The sequence below is a fragment of the Poecilia reticulata genome, chromosome 2, assembly GCF_904066995.2.
Source record: "Poecilia reticulata chromosome 2, P_reticulata-male-v2, whole genome shotgun sequence".
NCBI lineage: Eukaryota > Metazoa > Chordata > Actinopteri > Cyprinodontiformes > Poeciliidae > Poecilia > Poecilia reticulata.
The window spans coordinates 25,549,298-25,571,968 of record NC_088831.1 but is presented as its reverse complement, the minus strand read 5'-3'; the positions used below and the strand labels follow the sequence as shown (position 1 = coordinate 25,571,968).

At 39.7% G+C, this 22,671-nt stretch overlaps 1 protein-coding gene across 4 annotated transcripts in view; it reads right to left on the bottom strand.

Annotated features, from left to right (window-relative positions):
• The window catches only part of il1rapl1a (interleukin 1 receptor accessory protein-like 1a), a 206,813-nt gene extending 189,086 nt beyond the window's left edge, over nucleotides 1-17,727 (bottom strand). For 3 of the 4 annotated variants that reach the window (XM_081601649.1, XM_081601650.1, XM_081601658.1), the window contains exon 1: nucleotides 16,851-17,727. The gene's annotated coding sequence lies outside the window, so the exon portion shown is untranslated. The remainder of the gene's footprint in view (nucleotides 1-16,850) is intronic. The other variant, XM_081601654.1, reaches the window with a different exon arrangement.
• Between the last annotated feature and the right edge of the window lie 4,944 nt (nucleotides 17,728-22,671).

Sequence of the window (22,671 nt, the reverse complement as noted above, 5' to 3'; positions counted from 1 at the left end):
TTCAGAGTGGACAGAGAAGCTTTTAAAAGATTAAACAAGTTGTAAGATTTAAAGGACTTTCCAGTGTCCATTTTTGTTATCTTAATATAACTCAAATCTCCACAATTTCATGCAAGTGTTATTTTTCTAGACGTTTACACCAGTTCACTTTTCAAAATTCCACTAGACGCTAATTTAAATGCAATCCTTTTATTAATCTTACCTAAAATTTAGGTTTGATATGAGTTTTAAAAAGTGAAAGTAATGTAAAATGTGAAACGGTTTTATTGATTTATATCGTTTTAATCTTGCATTAGTTTTGCATGCATCCTAAACATACTTGGCATTAGAATGTCAAACAGAAGATGGTTTAAAACTGTCTTCTGTTTAAAGCTGAATTACAAGGTCCCAGTGCGACTCCTGTCCACGCAACTGGACAGGAAAACAATATGGGCTAAGTTAGTCCTGATTTTAGTAAGTTAGCATGACTATAATGTGACCCAAGCCAACTAATTTAAAATCATCTTTCTACACAACCTTCATCCAAACGTTCCTACTGTTTCAATAATTACTACTCCACTAATGGAGCCTTTTTCTAGGGTAAATATATAATATAATTCATTAAATATGCGGGGGGGGTGAAGCTACCCTGGCACCTGAAAAACATACCGATGGTGAAGGTGTAATTGAAAATATTCCTGTAGAAATATTCTGATACATGATTTAGCTAAACATTTTCATATAAAGCAGAATTGATACTGACATTAATTTATACAATTACACTTTTGCATTAACCATTATGAAAATTAATTCATTTCAAGTTATATTAAGAGAAGAAAAACACATTTTGGAACTGGATTTGACAAGCTATTAGCTCAACTCTGTTTCTGTCATGTTTGGTATTTAGTTGGACCCAAATGCAGGCAAACCATTGAAAAATTAAAAGATTGAATAAAGACTTACAATCATGGCACAAAGAGAATAGGATATGCAACATGTAAGCTTAACGGAGGAATACGGCACTAAACAAAGGAGGACAGGGAGCTAAATACTGAAGCGAGGGCGGAGAAATGGCCTTGGAACCAGATGAGCTCAATCAGAGGGAATGTGGAACAGCTGCATTCGAATGAGAGCAAGGAAACCGAGAGAGAAAACTAATTAACACAGAGGAAGCAGAACACTGATCTAAGAGAATAACTCAAGATGCACAGAGCGCAAGAGAGGACAAAAACTCAAGACAAAAAAAGTTATATGGAGAGACCTTGCAATGACCAAAAAGTTAAAACAAAACCAAAGCAGTAGAGAATCATGACAATTTATCCAGAGACTTTTTACAGAAACCTACTGTGACTTAAACTATCGCCACAGCCTAGCAAGTACATTTTCCGTGCTACTTAGGGGACTGCTCCATTGTTTAGGTGTGTTTAGTTTGTTTTGAGTTATTAACCAGATTTTGTGCAGCTTGTTCATTAATTACATGTCAGTACAATGATGGTACCTGGCATTGATATTGCAAGCTGAAGACAACTAAAGAGGATAAACGTACTAACCAGTAATCTTTAATGCTATTTTAAGTGTGAATAATAATATTTTCTGAACTTGATTGTCTATACAAAGATAATTACTAAATATTTTGCTGTCAAGATATTTAAGCCAGATGTTCAGATTCTAGACGGCGATTCATTTCTCATTTGAACTGTATTGTTATCCGCATGCATCTATATAAAACAGATATAGGAACTTTTGAATTATCCTGCAAGAACATTGAGACGGACAAATTTTGGTGATTGATTACGTCGTTGAACTCAATAAAACTTTAACAACTGAAAATATGAAGTCACAGGGTTGCATAAAACATTGGACGTTACGACTGAGCAAGCAGTAGAGGAAACATTGAGAATATGTAATAAACTCGAACAATTTAAAGTCGAGACGTCATCCGTGATGTACATTCTAGGCGTCGTGAAGCACTTTGTTCAAATGGGAGAGGAAAATAAATCAAACAATGTAGTTTGCAGAAAACTCATCAAAGTGTGGGTGAGCCAGTTGTACTGAAAGCATATTGCAGACCTGAAAAGAGGTGAAAACATCTTCTTTCATAAAACAAAGATGCACACAAAGTAATGGACGGATACGCGAGCGATTGGTTTTACAAACTCAGCAGGGACGGACGCATGGATTGCAGATGCGTTGGGAATGTTTAATTAACTGAGCATGTGCTGCTCTTATTTGCACTAAGCCGTAGTACTCCAGCCCCCCTGTGTGTGAATTACACTCCATGAGCACATCCCGATGACCTTCACTCCTGTCTCCTCCGGCCTCGTCTCTACAGGCCTTCCCGTTTGCCTCGGTACATTACAAGTTTAATTATCTATGGTGTCTTGGAAGGCTTTACATATTCTTTAAACTTTTCCCATTTTTTGTTATGTTATAGCCACAATCGTCAGTGCATTTCATGTTATTTGACAGGCAAGCACAATGCAGTGCATTAGTGTGGAATGGACAGAAATGTGTGAGTGGTGTACAACATTTTGAACAAAGTAAAACCATGAATCTTCATGCAGACCAATTCAATGCGTCAGAATTGCAAAGTTCATTTACCATTTTATTCACTAGGTAAAACACACTGTGCAGAATATTGTGTAGTTTTATACAGTCTGATGTTTTCAAGGCTGTTGATTATAACAGTTTTCCAGCTAATGAAAACAAAATTTAAGATTGGAATATTATAGAAAGCCAATAAAAAAAGTTAAAAAAAATAAATAATCAATGTAGTACAGAAATGTGGGTTTAGTAGAATATATGTGTAATATTTTCTTAAAGGTTATTTTCTAAAGGTACTTTTTAAATCAGAGAACCAAGTTTAGTTTATTGAAAGTCAGTACTCTGTTGCTTCATTTACATGGACCTTTCTGATTCTCTTTCCATTTTCGGTTGATGGTTTGACTTTGAACAGCACTCAGATTTTCAAAACTTACAGTATAATGTTATAACTTAACCCTGCTTTAAATACTTCTAAAACTTAATTTATGATCTCTCTGCTGTGTTTCTAATTCATGATATAGTTTGCTCACTGATATTCTTCTCACATTGCATATGCAATTTATTATAGTACAAGTACATGCGCTAACTCTACTTTCTAATTACGGCTTCTAACGGCATGCATATGCCAAGCAATTTACTTCAGCGTATCAGTGAAAGGAATAGAAATGATCACATTATTTTAGATTTGTATTTGTAAAAAAAAAAAAAAAAGTAGGATAAGGGTGTATGATAATGTATGTATAAATGCATATTTTCATTTCATAGCACAATTACGCAATATTTATGTTTTACCGTCACATAAAATCCCATTAAAACTCACTGAAGTTTATTGGTTGCAATGTCACAAAATGTTTTCAAGTGGTGTAAAGCATCGCAAACAGTTATTACAAACATAGATTGTTGCCTTAGAGTTTTTCTTTCATTGGTGGGTTTAGATTTTAAAGTACTTTTACTTTTGTTTTTGTCAGTTTTTTTTATACTTTGCCCTTTTCCCCAGACAAAATCTGTATACCACACACCATGTACTCGGTTGTACTGTAAATTTATAAATGCAACATTCATTGTAAAAACTGTGGTAAAAAAAAAAAAAGTCTGCTTCAAAACAATCAAAGGAAAAATGTTTGGCCATTTCAAATCTCAGAAGGGCTGTTGAGGTTTAATATAAAGTATCCACTTCATCTAGTTGTTTCAGATGTAATACCTAAAACGCTGGATAAAAACACACACACAAACACCCCCCCACACACACACAGTCAGTATCATTGATTGTTCTCCAACCATAATGCAGCTGCTGTGGGCCTCAGAGTAGCATAAAGGCCCTGCAGGGAGTTGTCCAGTTATCTCAGATGGGATCTAATTACCGGATTTTTGTGAACAAACAGACAGTGCTGCGTTGGGTACGCATGGCTGAACGTGCGCGTCCCTGCTGCGAGGTTGCTCAAGGTGTTCAAGGTTCGATTGCTGGTCCATCATGTAAATGGCAACAGCTCTTTTCAGCAGGTGTGTACAGCTACATCTTTTTTCCCATTTTACTGACATAGTGTCAAAATCACTCATAAAGTGGAGGGGACGCTTGGGTTAAACCCGTCATCTCTCTTTTGTTTCTTAAAAACGAGAAAAAAATATCTGCACCAGTTTAAGGAAGGATGGGTAAAAAAAACAGGATAGCAGGAGGTGAAGGAAGAGAAGGAAAAGAGGCAGCAGGAAAGAAAGAGAGAGAGGGAGGGAGGGAGCGATGCATTGCAGGAGCTGCAGGACTAGGAGAAGTGCCAGATCACTGCTGGAGCCAAGAACAGGACTGACTGGGCTTGTGTGTCAAATTAGTGAACACAGACACACGCACACACACACACACACACATGCACAAGCATATGTAAGATAAACAGACACATTGATGTCACTGACCTTCGGCAAACATGCACCAAAGTCACAGCCTCAACAAACTGAGACATCAGCGGTCATACATCATTAAACCTCCTTACAGACGATCTGCTTTCATCCTTTAAAGAAATCTGCCCATCTGAGCGTTTTGACTCCAACATATCCTCCAACACGGAGGCTTTCTGTTGTTGCCATTGTTGCCATGTGTCTCGGTCTGTGTGAGCTCGATTGGAAGAGTGTTTAAAGACCTTTAACAGTTGGCTGGGACTTGGTTCCCACTCATTACCGGCCAATGGCGCTAATAGCCAGCATCCTGTACACAATCGGCTCCCAACATCAGAGACGGCTGTTCAAAAACAGTGCAATATTTATGGCAGTCCCCACTCCCTAGAGACTTGCTGCTCCATAACACAGACCACTGCAGCTGACAACATAAGAGGGTGGAGTGTTAGAGCTTAAGAAATTGTAGAAATGCTTCTATCTCTCTTTTCCTCCCACTGCAGCTTTTCGCTCCGTCTCTCTGTTGCCAATTCTTCCATGACCTTGTCTATGATTTAGTCTTTCCTTCTCTTAAATCTGTGTCATCTCACTGGATTTCGGCAGCATGTGGACAATTCAGGGTGCGAAAAAAAAAATGGAGATAAAGTTTTTTGTGTGTGTCCTGTCTGTTCCTTTTATGAACCGGCTGTCTTTAAAACAGATCCTAGCTCGCAATTTCATTACTGTGACCAAATCAAATACCTAAAACTGTAACAATTTTCCGGCATGTCACTGCCAGCTCTGGGATTCTCAGCATTCAATGTCTCCAAGGAATCCTACCCACAGTGATTCACTTTCTGCACCAATTCTACAAAAAAAAAAGAAAAGAAAAGAGATGATTAAATTACACCTTTAAATACGATCTCATCTTGTATGACAAGGCAATTTTCCAGAGCTAGTCTTGTGTGCAAAAAGTGTTATGTGTCAGGGAGGAAGACAGAAGAGTGTTTCTCCGTTCCACATTCCTGTGCGTGAGTTGAGCGTGCGCACGAGTTGCGACAGTTCATATTTTATCTCTCGTCCCATGGGACGTTGCTGAGATTTGCCCAGAACCAATGAAAAGTGACAGCTGAGAGAATGACTCCATTAGAACTGGTGTGGTCCAGCCTCCGCGTTTTATAGCCAGCATGTGATCAGGGCTGGAGAGATTAATAACAGCAGGGTCAAAAATGAGATCTGTTGAAGCTTGGTGTCACGTCTGACACAATCACATTAGGAAAAAAAGCAAAATTGTCCTTGATGGGACTGGAATGCGTATGCACGGAGTACCTGGAAGGGCAAAGTGTCTTTCAAACAAAATGACTCTCTCTCTATATATATATATATATATATATATTAAATATACTGTATATATATATATATATCTGGGGAAAATCTGAAAAGCCCGTATATGACCTTGATTTTATCTTACAGTTTTCTTTGTCCCGACTGCAACACCTCGCCAGATTTCTGACTTGTTAAAAAAATGGTTTACATAAAAGACACTTGCAGTGTATTTTTTGTCTACAGTCACAGTGGTGTTATCTGCCCACATAACCTCTAAGTTTCAGAAAAGCCTCTTAGTCAACCTCAGTTTATTTCAATCAAGGGACTTAAGAACTTGATTGTTGGCATTGAACGTCAATTACATTCAAGAAGACTAAAAAAAAAAGTTTTTATAGAAGAACCTAATAAGCAAGTTGATGATGGAAAACAACCACAAAGATTTGCTAACCTTCCCAGAGAAGGGAGACCGACACACGCTCATGAAGGAAGGTTTGGTGGGTGCCTGCAGATTAAGCCTTGGCGTTCAGGATTTGACTGGGTTCAACCTGAAAAACTATTAGGCTGCCCACATTTCACAGGTCCACCAACTGTTGGGAGGTGCATTAAGGTCAGATGCAATTTGAGGGATCGTTTGAGTAAAGCCAGGGGCCTGGCCATAAATGTTGATTGCCAATGTCATAATCTGGGTCAAGGGACAATAAATGTCCCCTCATTGGAGGGAAAGAAGCCAGAGATGCAGTTTAAGAGCTACCAACTAGAATAGTTGGATTTACCTCCACACACAGCTTGGGCTCTGGAACCCATCACATAGACTGGAAGAGCAACGTTGGACGAACGTGTGTTTATTCATTAGCATCCAGCTGAGCACCTGAGTGTTGGATTCTGACCTGGTGAAGCTGTTCGTCTCTCTGAGTTGCGAGGTGGACGGTTTTGAGTGTTGTGTGTGCTCATGCACTAACAGTTCAGATTGCCCCACCCTCAACCCTGCTTGATTTCTGCGTTTGTCGTTGGATGTCCATAACACTGTGATGAAGCACAAGGTTGTTCACAGATGTAATTGTGTTTTTTCTCTTAGATAAAGCCTTTTTGGCATAATAACTTGACAATCAGGACAAATTCTTCAAGGTAAAATAGTCTCTCTTGCAACTGAGAAAATGTTTGAGGAAAAAAAATACAAATAAAAAAATTGAGGAGAAAGACATTTTTGCAGATGCTGAGTTCCATTGAGGTAATGAAATGCCAGATTATATTGTGCGAGGATAATGTTTGTGATCAATCTCATTAAAGATGTGCTCACAGTTTTCACCCAACAATAAAGGCTATAATCCCAGAACTGAAAATGATGAAAAGCCCGTCTGAAACAATGTAACAGGGACACATGAAACTGGTTTTACGTTTGTCAGCTGTCTGCAGTGGGTATTTGGCAAGCTTTTCCGGACTATTGTAACATTAAATATATAGAGCACTAATTTAACTTGGCTAATAAACATTAAAAAAAAATCAATGAATACTTGATCTATTGATCTTAGAAGGATTGCTAATGATTATAAGATCTGAGCTCGTAAACATGCTGCAGTCTAGGTATTATATCTTTTCAGCCTTTTGTGTTACATCTTAGCAGAAAGTATTGCTCGTCTATCTTATAACAATGTTTGAATACAGAAATTTATATTTTAAAGCCTATTTATTTTTGGTTGAACCATCTGATAAAATATATTTATGATTTAACCTGGATTAAGTGTTCTGTCAGATTAAGAGTAAAAGTAAATCCCTCACACACACAAAAAAAAATTATTCAAGTTAGAGGCTCTATAAATATTCTCAAACTGCTGTCATACTTCAAATCTTTCCATGTGTATGTGCATAACAAAACAACTTATTACTGGTAAAATTGTAAGGAGATTATACATTATTTGGAAACTTTGATTCTCTGGCGTCATTCAAGTATTTGCTTGCCTTGTTTGGTGTTTGTATTGTGATGAAGAGTGCTCCATAAGTGCCTTGAAGAGGTCAGATAATGACTGGCTAGATTTATCAGAATGTAGGTAGGGGTGCCATCAGCTGGAGCCACTTGAATTGAAATCTTCTGCATGGAGTGTCATTAGTGTTGTTAGTGACTCACTGTTGCACTTGTATCTCTAACACTTGCTTAAATTCTACAGTAGTGAAACATATTTACAATAAATAAAGCATATTTAGAGTTTATACAACATAAGTTTAGGACATGTGGACAACCTGGCTGACCTGATGACTGAATTGCATAAGCTGCAGTGTCAGAAGTATTGGAAGGCGAAGGAAGAGTATTATTTACTTTATTGAAATAAGGCAGATGTACAACACCATAATGGGAGCATGATGGTTATTTGTAGATGTGATTTACAGGATCACATTCTGCTTCTTTCAAGTCTCATATACCACAGATTTTTTTTTTTTAAATGGCTGTCCAGATAAATTATATAGATAGGACTCTAAATTTCTGCTTGTGCATACTCTTTTCCTGCACTCGCCTAGTTTAATCCATTTTTACACACTAAATCAAAAGTCACAACAGGTTCATTGGTTTCAACTACTACAATGGTCAATAAAAGTATAAGGAAAACTTAAATGTTTCACCGTCATGTTCAAACCTGACTATCCATTTTCTTACACCCTTATCTCCAGCAAGACACATTGCGACCTGTCCCCACCCTGGACAGGTCGCAGGGCAACACAGAGACAGACAGAACAAACAACTGTGCACTCACACCTAAGGAGAATTTACCTGACAGTCATGTTTTTGGACAGTGGGAGGAAGCCGGAGAACCCGGAGAGAACCCACAGGGAGAACATGTAAACTCCATGCAGAAAGACAGGGGCCGGGAATTGAACCCAGAACCTTCTTGCTGCAAGGCAACAGCTCTACCAACTGCACCGCTGTGCAGCCCCAAACCTGACCAATGCCATGATAATAAATTGTTTGATCTTCAAAACAAACAGAATGAACTAGTTGTCGGACTGATTTAGTAATCCTAAATGAGTGTCTGGCCTCATTTCCAGCAACCCTGTTTCACCTTTTTGACCTATATTTCTCCATATTGCCCTCTCATCCTAGTCTTTCACTTATAGGTGAGATTTGACATTTTGCTTCGATCCTCAGTAGATCCTCAACTGAATTAGTTCACTTGTAAACTGAATTGGATATAAATATATTCAAAGTGAGTGTGATGTTATATTCCTGTACCCAAAATAAAAAAACCAACAAATTGTATACTTTGTACTTTCCTTCATTGACAATTACTTCAAAGCAGAACAATACAATGATATGTACTTCAAACACTAACATTTGAATATAAATGAATTGTTTAGGTGAAGATGTTACAGTTCACATTATTTTAGTTCATTTTAATGTAGTAGTTTAGTTGAACATTACTAGTTTAATTAAAAAGTTATTGACTGAAGTTTTTAACTGAAAGTTGAAGGATTAAATTAAGTTCTTGTACTTTGGAGAAAGGATGTTTTTATATTGTGTGTGGGTGTGTGTGTGTGGGGGGGAGGGGTTGTGTGTGTGAGGGTTGCTCGGTGAGAATTTAGCCTATCTATTATTTTATAGTACCACACACATATTCAGAATACAATGACTGAGATAGAGAGATGTTTGGCTATTAATTTCTGATAATCAGGTGAATTCTGATTACAGATACAAACTTTATTAATAATTGCCCTTAGCACTCAAGTTATTCACAGTCAAACCAAAGCCATTGTTGCACGATACTGTAGTTAATCAAGCAGCGTTTTGTATTCACTTTATATTCTTGTCTTGATGTCAATCAACGAAACAAAAAGGAGGAAAAAACAACTCTGTTCCAGATGCATGCGATTGTGTGTGTGTGTGTGTGTGCGCGCGTGTGCGTGTGCGTGTGCGTGTGTGTGCGTCTGGATGCTGGTAATTAATGAATTTGTACTCAACCCATCCCATAACCTCTTCTGCAGCATGGCCACAAATCACTGACCTGCTCCCGCTGCTCTGATCTTTTGCTCTCAGGAACTTCCCTCCCATTCACTCTGCACTCCACACACGTGTGTTATTAAAACATGCTCAGTTGTGTTGGTGTGTAATTGAAGATTTTTTAAACTTGGAGCCAATTTGCCTGAAATAGCTCCCCGGCTCCCGCATCACAATGATTATTTCTAAACAAACCATGTTTAATCGACTGCATGCCTCTGCAGCTCTCTCCATCTGGAGGATGCTGTGTGACAGCTTCCCTTAAATTACAAATATCAATCTGCCACAGTGGGAGCTCAGCTGCCAGTGGCCTCAAGGGGGTCCACGTCAAAGCAACCAGCCTTCAAAACAAAGCCATCAAAAAAAAAAAAAAAAGAAGAAGAAACAATCCTTGGCTTTCAAGATGCTTTGGCTCCTAATCTGTTGTCATCTGATCACAGTTCTGCTAAAAACTGACCAAATACAAAAGCGTGAAATTATGATTTAATGGCATAAAAAAAAAAAATCTACCAATAAAAATGTTCACAGCACAGCTACACAGATCAGGTTTCTGTATGAAGACTAACCTGAAGTTGGCCCAGAGTGTGCTTCTGGGTCAGCTCTGTGTGGCTCCACCCAGTTCTTCCCCTGCGGCACGGACCGACAGACGTTAGCACCAAGGGCTCCCAATCTGCCGTGTGATCAGGGACTCTCCCTGAGCGAGTTCTTTCCTCATCACCGGCTGTCTGCCCACGGGGAATACCAGCCCTTACACTCCAACCACCCGCTTATTGATAAACCTCACTGCAGGATTGCTTTCTCCTCCTTGAGAAAGCAATGGGTCTGCAGGGTGGCCTAATTCAATCAATGTTAGTAGGGGGGAAACCCACGTTGTCCGTCAATTTGGTAGGTCTAGCTCTGGGCACATCTGCCGCATATTCTATGAAATGAAATGACCAACAACAATGGGCCCCGCTTAGCATCGGCAGTCCCCAGTTACCCTCTGCGAGCTCCAGCACGCTAACCAGTTAAAGGCATTTTGATATACACTCAGGATCATGCACATTCGGAGATATTGTGCAACAGTAATCACAGAAAAGCATTGGAGTCAATTATTGGGTTCACAGAAGCTGTCACAGCTCCCCCAGAGTTAATTTGATTTCCTCTTGGGCGGTGTATCAGTTCCCCAGCTGTGTTTATAGCAGATACGGTGAGCAGTCTGCACACACTATCAGACATTATGTCTTTAACCCTGTGGAATCCACACTGCATCACAAAAAAACTAAATGCTTTAATTGAAGAAAGTTGTGAGAAGCGGGAGGGAGGCATTCAGGTCTGGAAATGGTGCCAGTATGGCTTTTATTGATGCAATGATGTCTACTCTTCTTAATATACAGCAGTCGCATATTACACTATGCTTATTGTGCTGTTTAACAGAATGCAGATGCCCATTTGGTGCCAAAACAGCCATAACCCATTCAGGCATGGACTCCACTAGAGCTCAGAAAGTGTGTTGTGGAATCGGGCACCAAATGTTTACAGCAGATCCTTTCAGAGTAGTAAGCTGTGGTTGAGTTGAGGCCTCCATGGATGAGACTCGTTTACCCATCACATTCTACAGATGGTTGATGGGATTGAGCTCTAAAAGAGTTGGACTTCCTCTTGTGCTCCTTAAAGGAGAGGGGGGTATCATCTAAAACTGTGTTGTCATGTTATTCCCTCGTCGAAACCATGCCTGGAATGTTGTTTGATTCTTTCATGCATGTTTGAGAAAACCTTGAATCTCCCATCCGGAGTGCCTAAACACTTGCTCATACAAAGCGCCACCAGTTTCCACACAGCTCCTCCTTGAAGGGGCAATCTCCAGCTGAGCTTCTGCCCCACAGACCACCCCTTCCCCATGCTTTCCCCCACTTAGCTCCTCCAGACTAGCGGCAGCAGCAATTAGCAAACACCTGGTGGTACTGCTAGTCTGCTGGGTTTACTATACAAACTACTCAGACCAAGGCTCCTAAGAACGGTTGTAAAGTACATAATAGAGCAGCCCAATTCTGACGCTGTGCTGAAAGCGAAGTGTCGGAAAGATCAATAGATTCTTAAAGAGACAGAGGCCAATTTCAAGGTGTCAAATTTGTTATAAGTGAACAAAAGGTTTTGTGCTATAAATTTTGTGCTGAAAAATATACATAGTACCGCCCCTTTAAAACCATCGCTGAACTATTTTTTGCTTTGTGGCATCAAGTGTCCAACTGCAGTGTTGCAGTCAAGCCTTGATGTTTTCATGCCTCTCAATGCTCAGTCTTTTTCCAGCTCAGAAACTATTTTGTCTCATGCGCCAATCTCTAAAATTAAGCTTATTCTTCAACCCAAATTTGCTGATAAGTCATAAAACTACACACAGCTCATTATCCTATGTGCAATATTGAATGGGAAGAGAACTTGGAAAGTTTTTCCTTTGTGAATGAGCCAATGGGAGATTATGTCACGTGAAACTATGGGTCTGTAAGAATTATACGATTAATCAGGATTAACTTCTGCAATTAGGGGAACACCAGTAACTAGAGGACAATTCAACCCTTTCTAAGAAAAGTAACAATTTAGATGTTGCTTCCTTGTTTGGTAAAACTTTTTGCAAACTAACAGTACAAGTGTTACAATCATTTGTGGAAGTATGAACGGTTGATTCGTTCGTGCAGCTATTTTATTTTTTATAATTGCTAATCTGTGACCCACCTTGTGCTTCCATTTCCCTGTTAACTTTATGTTGATTCTCCTGAGGGGCAAATAAAGAATCAATCCATGCTAAAATAAATTATGTTTCATAACAAACATGCATGTGGTGCATACAAAACATACTTTTACAGAGTGAAAAAAAAACACTGGTCCATGTAAATGAATTCCTGTACAATTTCTGTCTTTCTGCTAATTTTGCTTAATATTTTTCTCAAGTGATCAACCACAACAGCAAGGTAGGTTGCCATGGGTTCCTTTTCTTCTGCTCCAATTGTCAGCTTCAGTCTGGCTCCACCATGTACCTTTGCTATTATTTGCCACATTAATCTCCAATGCCTTTACAACTAAATAGTGGAGTAATTGAGGGGGTACACTGGTTTGTTTTGTTGCTTCACTAATTAGTAGCCAACTGAGCCAACAGGGGATTAACGTCATCCTGGTTCAATTTGTACCACAGCAGAAAGGAGCCTTGCTTGGTTTGGGACTTTGGTACAGAACGCAGTCATTGGCTGAACACATCTGTGAAGCAAATATTTACAAAAGCTTTAGTCCATCTTGTTGTGGAGGTTTACCGTTTCACTGTTGTAGCTTTTCTGACCTTCTTACATTGCTCCCAAACATGCTTCATAGCATTAGCGCATACCTATCAAGTCTCTCGTATTGGCCGGGAAACTAACATATTTTAACCCTCTTTCCTGACCTCCTACTGTATTATTATTTTCATGTAAAGCTCCAATATAATAATAATGATTAACATTTCTGTCCTTGTTCATACTGAAATCTTTCACTAGCCTCATGAAAACTGCCACCTGGGTTGCAGCAGGAGCCGACAGTGGGAAAAACAAGGTTTTCCACAAAAATTGGTGGTCTGAAAAACACTGACCGGGTGAGAATGTGTGCCCAGGACCACAATCAACCAGCAAGAGTGCGTCATAGAGTCGTTTTTGATGTTTTTCAGTTTTTTAAGACAAATTATGTTAACACTAATAAATTCACATAGCTTCATGTCCAAGGTTACAATAAAGGTTAAATCACATGCAAGTTTTGCATGAACGACTTTGTTTCACTCAAGGGAATGGATATGGTTGAATATGTAAATTAAATAAATGTTTTCTACTGTTCCCTTTTGTGTTTTCACTTAGGCTCTGTTATGGAGCTTGTGTAATTAAGAATATCCACAACATTTCAGTGTTAACTCAGGTAGGCCTTTCAGAGTATGAGCACCTAATTGTAGTTTGTAAGTGGTTGACATGTAGTTATGCAAAATTTCTTCTAAACCCGTCTTAAAATGTAAAAGATACTGGACCTTGTTCGGGCTGGTGGAACGGCGGGAAAACTCCCTTTATTTTTAAATCCAAAACTTGTATGTGGCATCAACTGGCAATCATTTTTCCCTCTCTGTCTGCCTCATAGGTAAAGTACCTCTGAAGATCTTTTTTGCTTGGCAAAAGACAGTCGCGTATGCATTTTTCTCTCGATGTTATCATGTTAGCATAGTTTATAGCTTCCAGCTGTAGGTCATTATTTTGGTCAGGTGAGCGGCTGCAGGGACAGGAGGAGGAGTGTCTGTTATTGCAGTGCTGCTACTGGAAGAAGAAGTGATACATTTTGGAAAATGAGAATGGGTCAGTTTGTATCAGCTTCGACACAAAACGGTACCCTTGAATAATGAACTGTTTCAAGTATCCATTGTATTGAAATGTTGAGTAATTTCACAACTGCAGCATGTTGTACATAATTTACAGCAAGAGGAATGTATGTTGTGATATGACATTCAGCTATGAGCATTAAAGACATCACAGTGAGCCCTCTGTGTAATCATAAGTCCCCTAAATTAGATTACAAGCTCACATTTTAAGGGTTTAGCCATTTTATTTTTAGAGAATCAACATCATTTCTTCCATAAAGTCCGTTTTCACAAATGACCCGTCAGCGAATTCTGATTACACAATGTCATAACAGTGAAAAAAAAAACGCAATCTTGTACCAAAAACAGTGATGTACACAAGTCAGGCCTCACATCAAGACCTCCAACATGTGAAGCAAATAGAAACTGTCATTTCATTATGACATATTTTGCATCAAGCAAACGGTTAGTCCTCAAAGTTGACGTAAGAAGCAGGTGAAACAGGAATTGTGGGGACCACATATACTGTGTTTCATATGGACTGCTCAGTCAGTGGTGTTCAGTGTCCATCAACATAGTCCAACAACGAGTTTCAACTCCTTCCCTCAGGACACAAAAGCACATTAGTGAAAAACAATAGGATAAAAAATAAATAAAAATTTCCTATACAACTGGGTTTTTAAATCAAGGATATGTGATTGTTATTTTCCTGAGTTCACTGAAAAGTTAACTTTGACATTTTGGATGAAACCTAGTTCTAAACAAAGTTTTCCAGTAAGGGTCAATAAACAGTCCAAGAAGAAATTTTATTCACTGGTAAATATCCAGTGGAAAAAATAGTCTTTTTTCCACTGAATATTGTCTGCCACAGAGGAAGAAAACGGTTCAACAGATTCCCCACATCTCGATTCAATCACACCTGTAGAGGATGGCTAATAAACACTCAGGACTGAAGAGACCCAACATGATGCTGCTAAACCCTCCAGGTCACTTTCAGGGCTCTAATGAAGTTCAACCCTCTACAGGTCGGGCCTTCCTAGCAGCCAAAATGGGACAAAACACACTAATAAACAGGTAGTCATGACAATATGTTACTCTCTCAAAAAAAGGAACACATTGGCGATCAGCATCAGATACCCGCATGTTTTAATCTTAGTCTTGCAGCTCAAGCATTTTAGAGACGGATTCACGGCAGAGTTACCGCAGCACCAACTCCACAAAATGAGGCCAGACTCGAACAAAGGAGCTGTCTGTTTGAGCACCACGGACAGTTCCTGTCATCTTCCTTCTGACTAGGCGCTGCCGGCGGGAGCGACGGGCTGCCAGTTATCTGCCGCACTTTGCAACATCAGACACAAGCGACTTTGCGAATTCATTAACGACGGGCTCTGTGCTCCAAGCAAAGAAAAGAAAAGAAGGGGAGGAAAAAAACCCCGCACTGATCATGTTTTAGAGAAAGAAGACATTTTTCACTCATGATTTTTGTTTTTAAAGCTGTTAAAGCCAGATGAAGACGTGGCTCACCTCTCAGTGGCCCCTGAAAGCGCAATTAGATGTAGGCCTATGACAAGCTTATAAGACGGGGGGTGGGGAGGGGCTGTCAGGTACGATTAACCGGGTTTATGCCCGAGCTGGGTGTCTGCTAACATTCACAGTTTTGGTTGAGTTTGACTTTTAAACAATGTGAACGGCCTTGGCAAACCAATGGAAGGGAGAGGCAGCGAGAGACTTAACTCGTGCGTGTTGGCTCGGTCAAAGCACATGCTCGCTGACGGACAGACCACCCGCAATTTCCCTGAACCGGGATCGAAACGCAGCCTTAGAAACTACGATAAATGCGGGACATCAGCAGAAATCACACCATTCCTGTCCATCGCTCCGATTCCTGCGTCATGCGTCGGTATCCCTACGGTTCCACCCAACGCTCGCTCGCTGTCATCCTCGGGGGACTGGTACAGTAGATCGGAATAAGCCTGATCGGTTGCTCCGACATGGTCACATTTCTGTTGTCCCTTTCATTCCCTACAGGACACAAATCCGTACTTTTTTTTTTTTTTGGGTTATTTGTAACAAGTGACGCAAAGCCTCATCCAGTCATTTCAAACTGCATCACAAACACACACACACACACACACGCACATACACACACGCGCGCGCACACACAGCATAAGTTTTAATGCGTGTGTGTGTTTTTAAGAGACTGCTTTGTTGCTGAACCTGCAGCTCATATAAAAGAATGGATTGTGTGTGTGTGTGTGTGTGTGTGTGTGTGTGTGTGTGTGTGTGTGTGTGTATAATAAGGCTTGCCTTCGGGAAGAGCTTTCGTTTCGCTTCCACCTTTATCTAAATCCTCTCCTGACTGAGCTCCAGTGAGCCCGGCGGCTCGGTGCATGTACGAGACACTGCACTGCAGAGGGCTCCTCCGGAATCTCCATGATTGAGCTCGGGAAGCTCCAAACAGTCGCTGAAATTTCACTCGAAAAATAATCCCAATTCTCGGAACATTTGTAACAACCTACAGATTATTGGCGCCGATATCATCTGCCAGAGTTCTCCTCTCCGAAGCGTCAGACCGATTGCGTTCCCTGCACCTCCATCACCGTTTTGTTTTCATACCAACTTCAATTGTCCGAGAGAACCCCAGAGTGAGACAGGAGAAATGCGTCGTGGAAAATAATCATAGAATCGTTTTATTTTATTTATTTATCATTTATTTATTTATTTATTTATTTATTTTAATGACGTTTGAAAACTTTGCCAAATTGCGCCATAATAAGTAAGCAAGACCAGAAGAGGAAGAAGCAAAAAAAACTGGCCTACCTTCAGTTCGGTTCCAAAATGGTTCGACGCCGAGTGTCAGTCAGCGGGGAAGGCTCTGGACATCACAATTCCCGGTCAGTAGAGGAAAAAAACCGTGCGCGTACAGTGGCTGCAAGCTGGAGGTGATCTGCGTTTCTGCGAGGTCACCCATTCAGTCAATCGTCCGACTGTAATTCAAACAAGAATGAAGATTTGTATGTGCTTCTGTCCCCCTTTTCTTTTCTTCTCTTTTTTTTCTTTGAGGAAAAGAAAAGTGCACTGGGCGCTTTCTAGCGCAGATGTCACTTTGCGCTCTTGGAGATAAACGTAAAGACCGATGAGGGGGGGAAAAAAAAAAGAGAAGATTTTTCTAGAACCTAAAAAAAAAAGATTATATGACAACCTCTCCCCCTTTCTTTTTTCAGAAGACAACAAAAAATATCTAATAGCTGACTTTTACGCTTTCTCGCCGAATTAGAAATCCACTCTTGTGTGCTTCATGAACACACTCGTTGGTGCGATCCCCGTGGACGCGAGAGAGGTGGTGGGGTGGGTGGGGGGAGAAAAAGAGAAATGTATGGATATAATCGCCAGATCCAACGTGTGTGTGGGGGGGTTTCCCTCTACAGCTCCAATGCTCACGATGAGAGTAGTCTCTCCCCGGTCCTAGTGCACCACACACCGTCCCTGCTGGTTCTAACGCGCGCCGCCGCTGCACCTGCAATCTGTCATCCCCATCGATTAAGCAGTGAAATGGACGAGGGGAAAAGAAATTCCAGTGGACATCTATAACTCAACTCAAAGCCCCGACGCTGAACAGAGAGCGGATGGACGGGCAGAGATGGTCCTCACTTGTTGTTGGTAGGACGGAGACGATTGAAAAGCGAGAGAACGAGGGAAGAGGGGGGAGAGAGAGAGAGAGAGAGAGAGAGCGCAAAACGGAGAAAGAAGGGGTTTAAAACAGGGGCGGAGCTAGATATAAAGCAAGACTGATTTTTTTTTTCTTTCGTATATTTTTATTTTCAAAATGCATCTCAGAGTGGCATTCAGTGGCAGTTTACGTATTTTGGAAAAAAAACTCGTTTTATTCAGTGAACTCTTTTAATTTGTCTGATTAGGACTTGCAGCTAATGAGCACACAAGTCTGATTCTCATAATGTTAACTATGTTACACAAATAAAAAGGGATTTTAATAATAAAAAAAAGTCCAATGTTGTGGTCATGTCAGGTTTTTTCTTTTTTTTAAAGCTGGATGTTCGTAAAGTGATTCGTCCAAGCATAGGGAAGATGAGTTGAAAGGAAAAAGTATAAGAAAATATAGGTAACAGGATGGAATAAGCCTCGAGAAAATAAACAATTCAAGCTAAAAAAAAAAAAGATTTGGGGGAAATTACAAGGCATGGATTTAGGCTGAATTTGAAGCTACGAGTGTCATATTTGTTGTTGGCAAAAACCCAAATCTAGAGCAAACATTGGTTGAAAAATGAAAACTTTAATAAAATAATAAGCTTACAGAGACGGAGGAAGCATGAATCACGGAAACGCGTAGACAGGTTAAACCGATGCGCACATATACTGAGGCAGGGGTGGAAATGACAAAGCAATCAGGAGAATTAATCAGGGCCAAATGGGGAACAGCGGAGAGGACAATCAGCTGGTAAGGAGCAGCTGTGAAGGGGAGCATACTGGCAGGCTGAGGGAAAGTGAATGAAAAATACCAGAGAGGATCCAAGACACACGGAAACGAATAACACCAGGGGGAAAAAAATCAATTAAGTACAAAAACCCGGAATAAATAAATTAACTCAAAGGTATGGACATATGTGGCAAGACCTAAGGAGTATAAATAAATAACTAGGAAATTATTCAAGAACAGAACAGAAAAATATCGCTAAGAAACTTAACAATAAGAAAAGAGACGATCAGTCAAGACATTAATGACAATAGTAAAGAAACTTAAATGATCAAAATACAAACATCGATAACTAAAAACACAAACACCTCACTGATCATGACTATTCTCTATATCCAAAGTATTGTCAATATGAAATTCAAGTAAAGTGAATGTTGATTCGATCAGTCAATATTTATTTGTAAAGTCAATTATTGTGATATTTTCCATCTGAGATTACTTAGTTGTAAATTACTAAAATAGTTAGATTGTTATAGGACAATCATTTAAAGATGGGTGATATTATCGATTTTTAGTTTAGCTGTGTTGATTGAATTCAGTTTTGGATCCCAACAGTCTTTGCGATTTTAGGCACATTTTGATGTGGAAAAGCCTACATATCACTTTGAGTTCATGTTTTTTTATTCATGAACACCAGAACAGTGAGTTACACACAGTTGCAATTACACACAAAGTATGTTCAACTGAAACTAAAAGACTGCTGTGTTTCGGACCGACTACACAGGACATCTGGATTTGTGGAGAAAATACCTCCAGTCATTAGGCACTACAGAAGTCAGTTACCATGGAGACTCTGGTTGCAGGCTGGTGGGCAGTAACCAAAGAGTTACTCTGATTTTTTGGGGCGGCGGGGGCCAGGGGTGATTCCCATTTTCATTTTGCACTTTATGGGTTGTAGACAGCATTGCTGCCCTCCCAAGTGTTGTTTAAACTCCTGATGTAAAAAACGAGGCACTGCTTAATCAATCATGTCTTAACATGGAAATTATCTAAAAGCTCTAAGTTATAGCTAAAGGTCATGTCTATCATCTGTGGGTAATTACACAGTTTCCCATCTTAGGCAAAGATACCGATACGAATTTTATTTAGGGATGTCAGAGTAAATGGGATGAATTTAAACACAGATAATAACCCTCAGATTATAATTCCTTCCTCTTCACAGTACAACTTTGTGCTCTTCTGTGATGGAAAATTAAAAAAGAAAAAAAAATACGCTGAATTTATTCTGGCAACACCTTACGGAGGTAGATCAGGTTTTTTTTCTTCTTCTTATCTGTAATGCTTCAACCTTATTGGTGCGTTTATTATGTGTCACCATGAGGACACATGCCTTACCTTGTCAAATCTTATCAGAATCTGTGTCCTCTATAATATAGATGAGGAAGTTGAGCGCTTCCTTGTATAACCACTCTCGCCAAGGGCCCAGGAAACTAGTCACAGACGTTTCTGCCTCCACAGTTTTTCTTTCAGAGCGTGAGTGGGTACCTGACCATCATCCCGCCTGCAGAAAATATACAGGCTGACTGATATGACACAAATCCTCCTCTTCGTGCGTCCTAGGAAAAATAAATAAAAATAACTCCCTCACTCACTCACTCACTCACTCACTCACTCACTCACTCACTCACTCACTCACTCACTCACTCACTCACTCACTCACTCACTCACTCACTCACTCACTCACTCACTCACTCACTCACTCACTCACTTCTTTCGTATTAGGTGGATAAATGGTCCACGAATGATGCCATAGAAACTAAGAGGAGATCACATGACTCAATCACATCTCACTCCCACACTTCTTCTTCTCTCTTATTTATTTTATTACCAGCAGCTGCATTGTTCAGTCTCTCTCTCTCTCTCTCTCTCTCTCTCTCTCTCTCTCTCTCTCTATCTTTTTCTCTCTCTCTATCTTTTTCTCTCTCTCTGTCTGTGACAAAATGCTCGCTGCTACATTCGGAAATGTTTTATGATTTCAAACCGGGATAATCTCCACTTTAATAAGCAATATCTTGATTTAGAATCATTTCCCAATTTCTACATCCGTAAGAGGAAAAACTCTGCAGTTAGATGTGATCAGATAAAGAAACAATTATGCATTAGCTTAAATTGAAAACTGTAGGGCAAAATTAGCTGTAGGCCACACAAGAACAATTGCAGCAGTTGATCTGTGAGTTCGCTCCACTGATGGTGTTTATAAATGGATTCTATCTGAAATGTTGTTTTTCTTTTTTTTCTTTTTTAAGGGAACATGAAATGTTTCGCTGCACATATCTTTGAGTTCAGACGGTGTGAACCTGCCAGCGATTCTTCAAAGAACTAAGTGTACTTGCACTGATGATTTATCGGTGGAAAGTGTGAATCCTTGTGTCGACATCAGAGCCTTACACTTCCATTTACATGTGGATCTCTAATATATTCGGCTATCAAAACTCATACAAAGCCACTTGATTAAAGTTTTGTCATTGATATGACTGAATTTTGCGGTTTTATGTTAGCTGTAATAACAGAAGTATTTTAACAGTGCGGTGTGTGTGGCGAAGCCTTGACTTCAGCCTCAGTCCAGGTCTCGTGCTTCTCTCTCAAACCTTTAAATTGGCTTTGCTTTACAATCCTCTCATGGTTGCAATTACCCATATTGCTCACACACCCTTTTCAAACACACTTTTTCTTTTCACAGGATTTTCTAATAATTTGCTAGGATGCATCACACTGTGAACAGCCAGTTTCTTTAGGAATAATCTTTTGTTTTCCTCCTTGTGGACGGTGCAATGACTGTCTGTTGGACGTCTGTCAAATCAGAATTATTCTCTGTGGTTGCTGTAACAATTACATAGCATTTTCTTTTCTTTAAAAAAATGTAATGTTTCAAATTTCCTAATAATCATGAATTTGAGGTTTTTATCAGCTGTCAGATGCAAACACATAAACAAATAAAATAAACTCCTTAAACATAAAAACTGGAATAAACAGTCTCGTCATAACACTTTTGTCACTTTTAGTCCTAACAAGATTCAGCCTCCATCTGCAGGATCTTTCCACCTGTTTAAAGGAAGTTGTTCCTCTCCACTGTTGCCACATCCTTGTCCAGGAGGAAGCATGCCTGCAGTATCAGTCACTTACTTGTGCTATTTTAGACAGATTACCCGTTCGACACAAGCTGTCGGTACTGCACCAGTAGGATTGAACTGGGCTATGTGTAATGCAAACACGTCTCATGTTTCATCACATATACATGTGAAGAATAAGTGATAAAGGAAGCCTGTCTTTTCACCTGATTTCCTCCAGTGAGGGTTCACAGAGGGCGAAACATAAAAGACGGCCTCACCCAAAACCCCCAAATAAATAACTCTGGTGGAAAGGGAGGCTGGTGCTGCTGCTGCCTAGCAGCCAAAGAAAATATCACAAGAATCAATTTCTAACTTGATTCTTTCTTTGTGGAGTTCCCATGGAGTTTGTTCTCTTTGTACAAGAGGGGGTTTGTTTCTCCAGGTGAAACGGCTTCCTTTGCAGTAACGTGCAATTATTTGATGATGTTTTGTTTAATTTTCAATGTAAATAACTGGTGTGTGTAGGCTGTGCCCCACCTCCGGTCACCCTATACAAACTTGAATGGCATAAAAAGGGTATAAGAAACAGGAACCCGACACCTTTCTTCTTTATTGAAACTCACAGTTAAGTAGCTGATTTTGGTTTGCTGACGAAAATCCAACACTTCCAACCTGAAGGGCAATGGTCTAAAGCTAACTGGGTAAGGATACAGAAACATTAAAATCCAAACTCACTATCCTTATACACAACCATTTACTTGTTGTGTACAGTGATTTGTTTTGTGAGCTTCTATGGGCAATAGTGCTGTTTTATAACACAATAGTGCTGTTTTATAACACACTGTTTTATAACACATACTGTTCATGTTCAAGGAACATGAACAGTATTCATGTTCCTTGAACTTTATTATTGTAAATTTAGAAAGTTAAATACAGGCGCATCTCTGTAAATTGGAATGTTTCGAAATATCTTTCTAGTTGTTAAACAGCTGCATGTAGTCCCATAGGGTGCACCAAACCCTGATCTTGTGTCATCAGATGAAAACATGCGTTTTTGCTGAGAAAACAAAAAGATCAGCAAGTATTCCAATTGTTACAT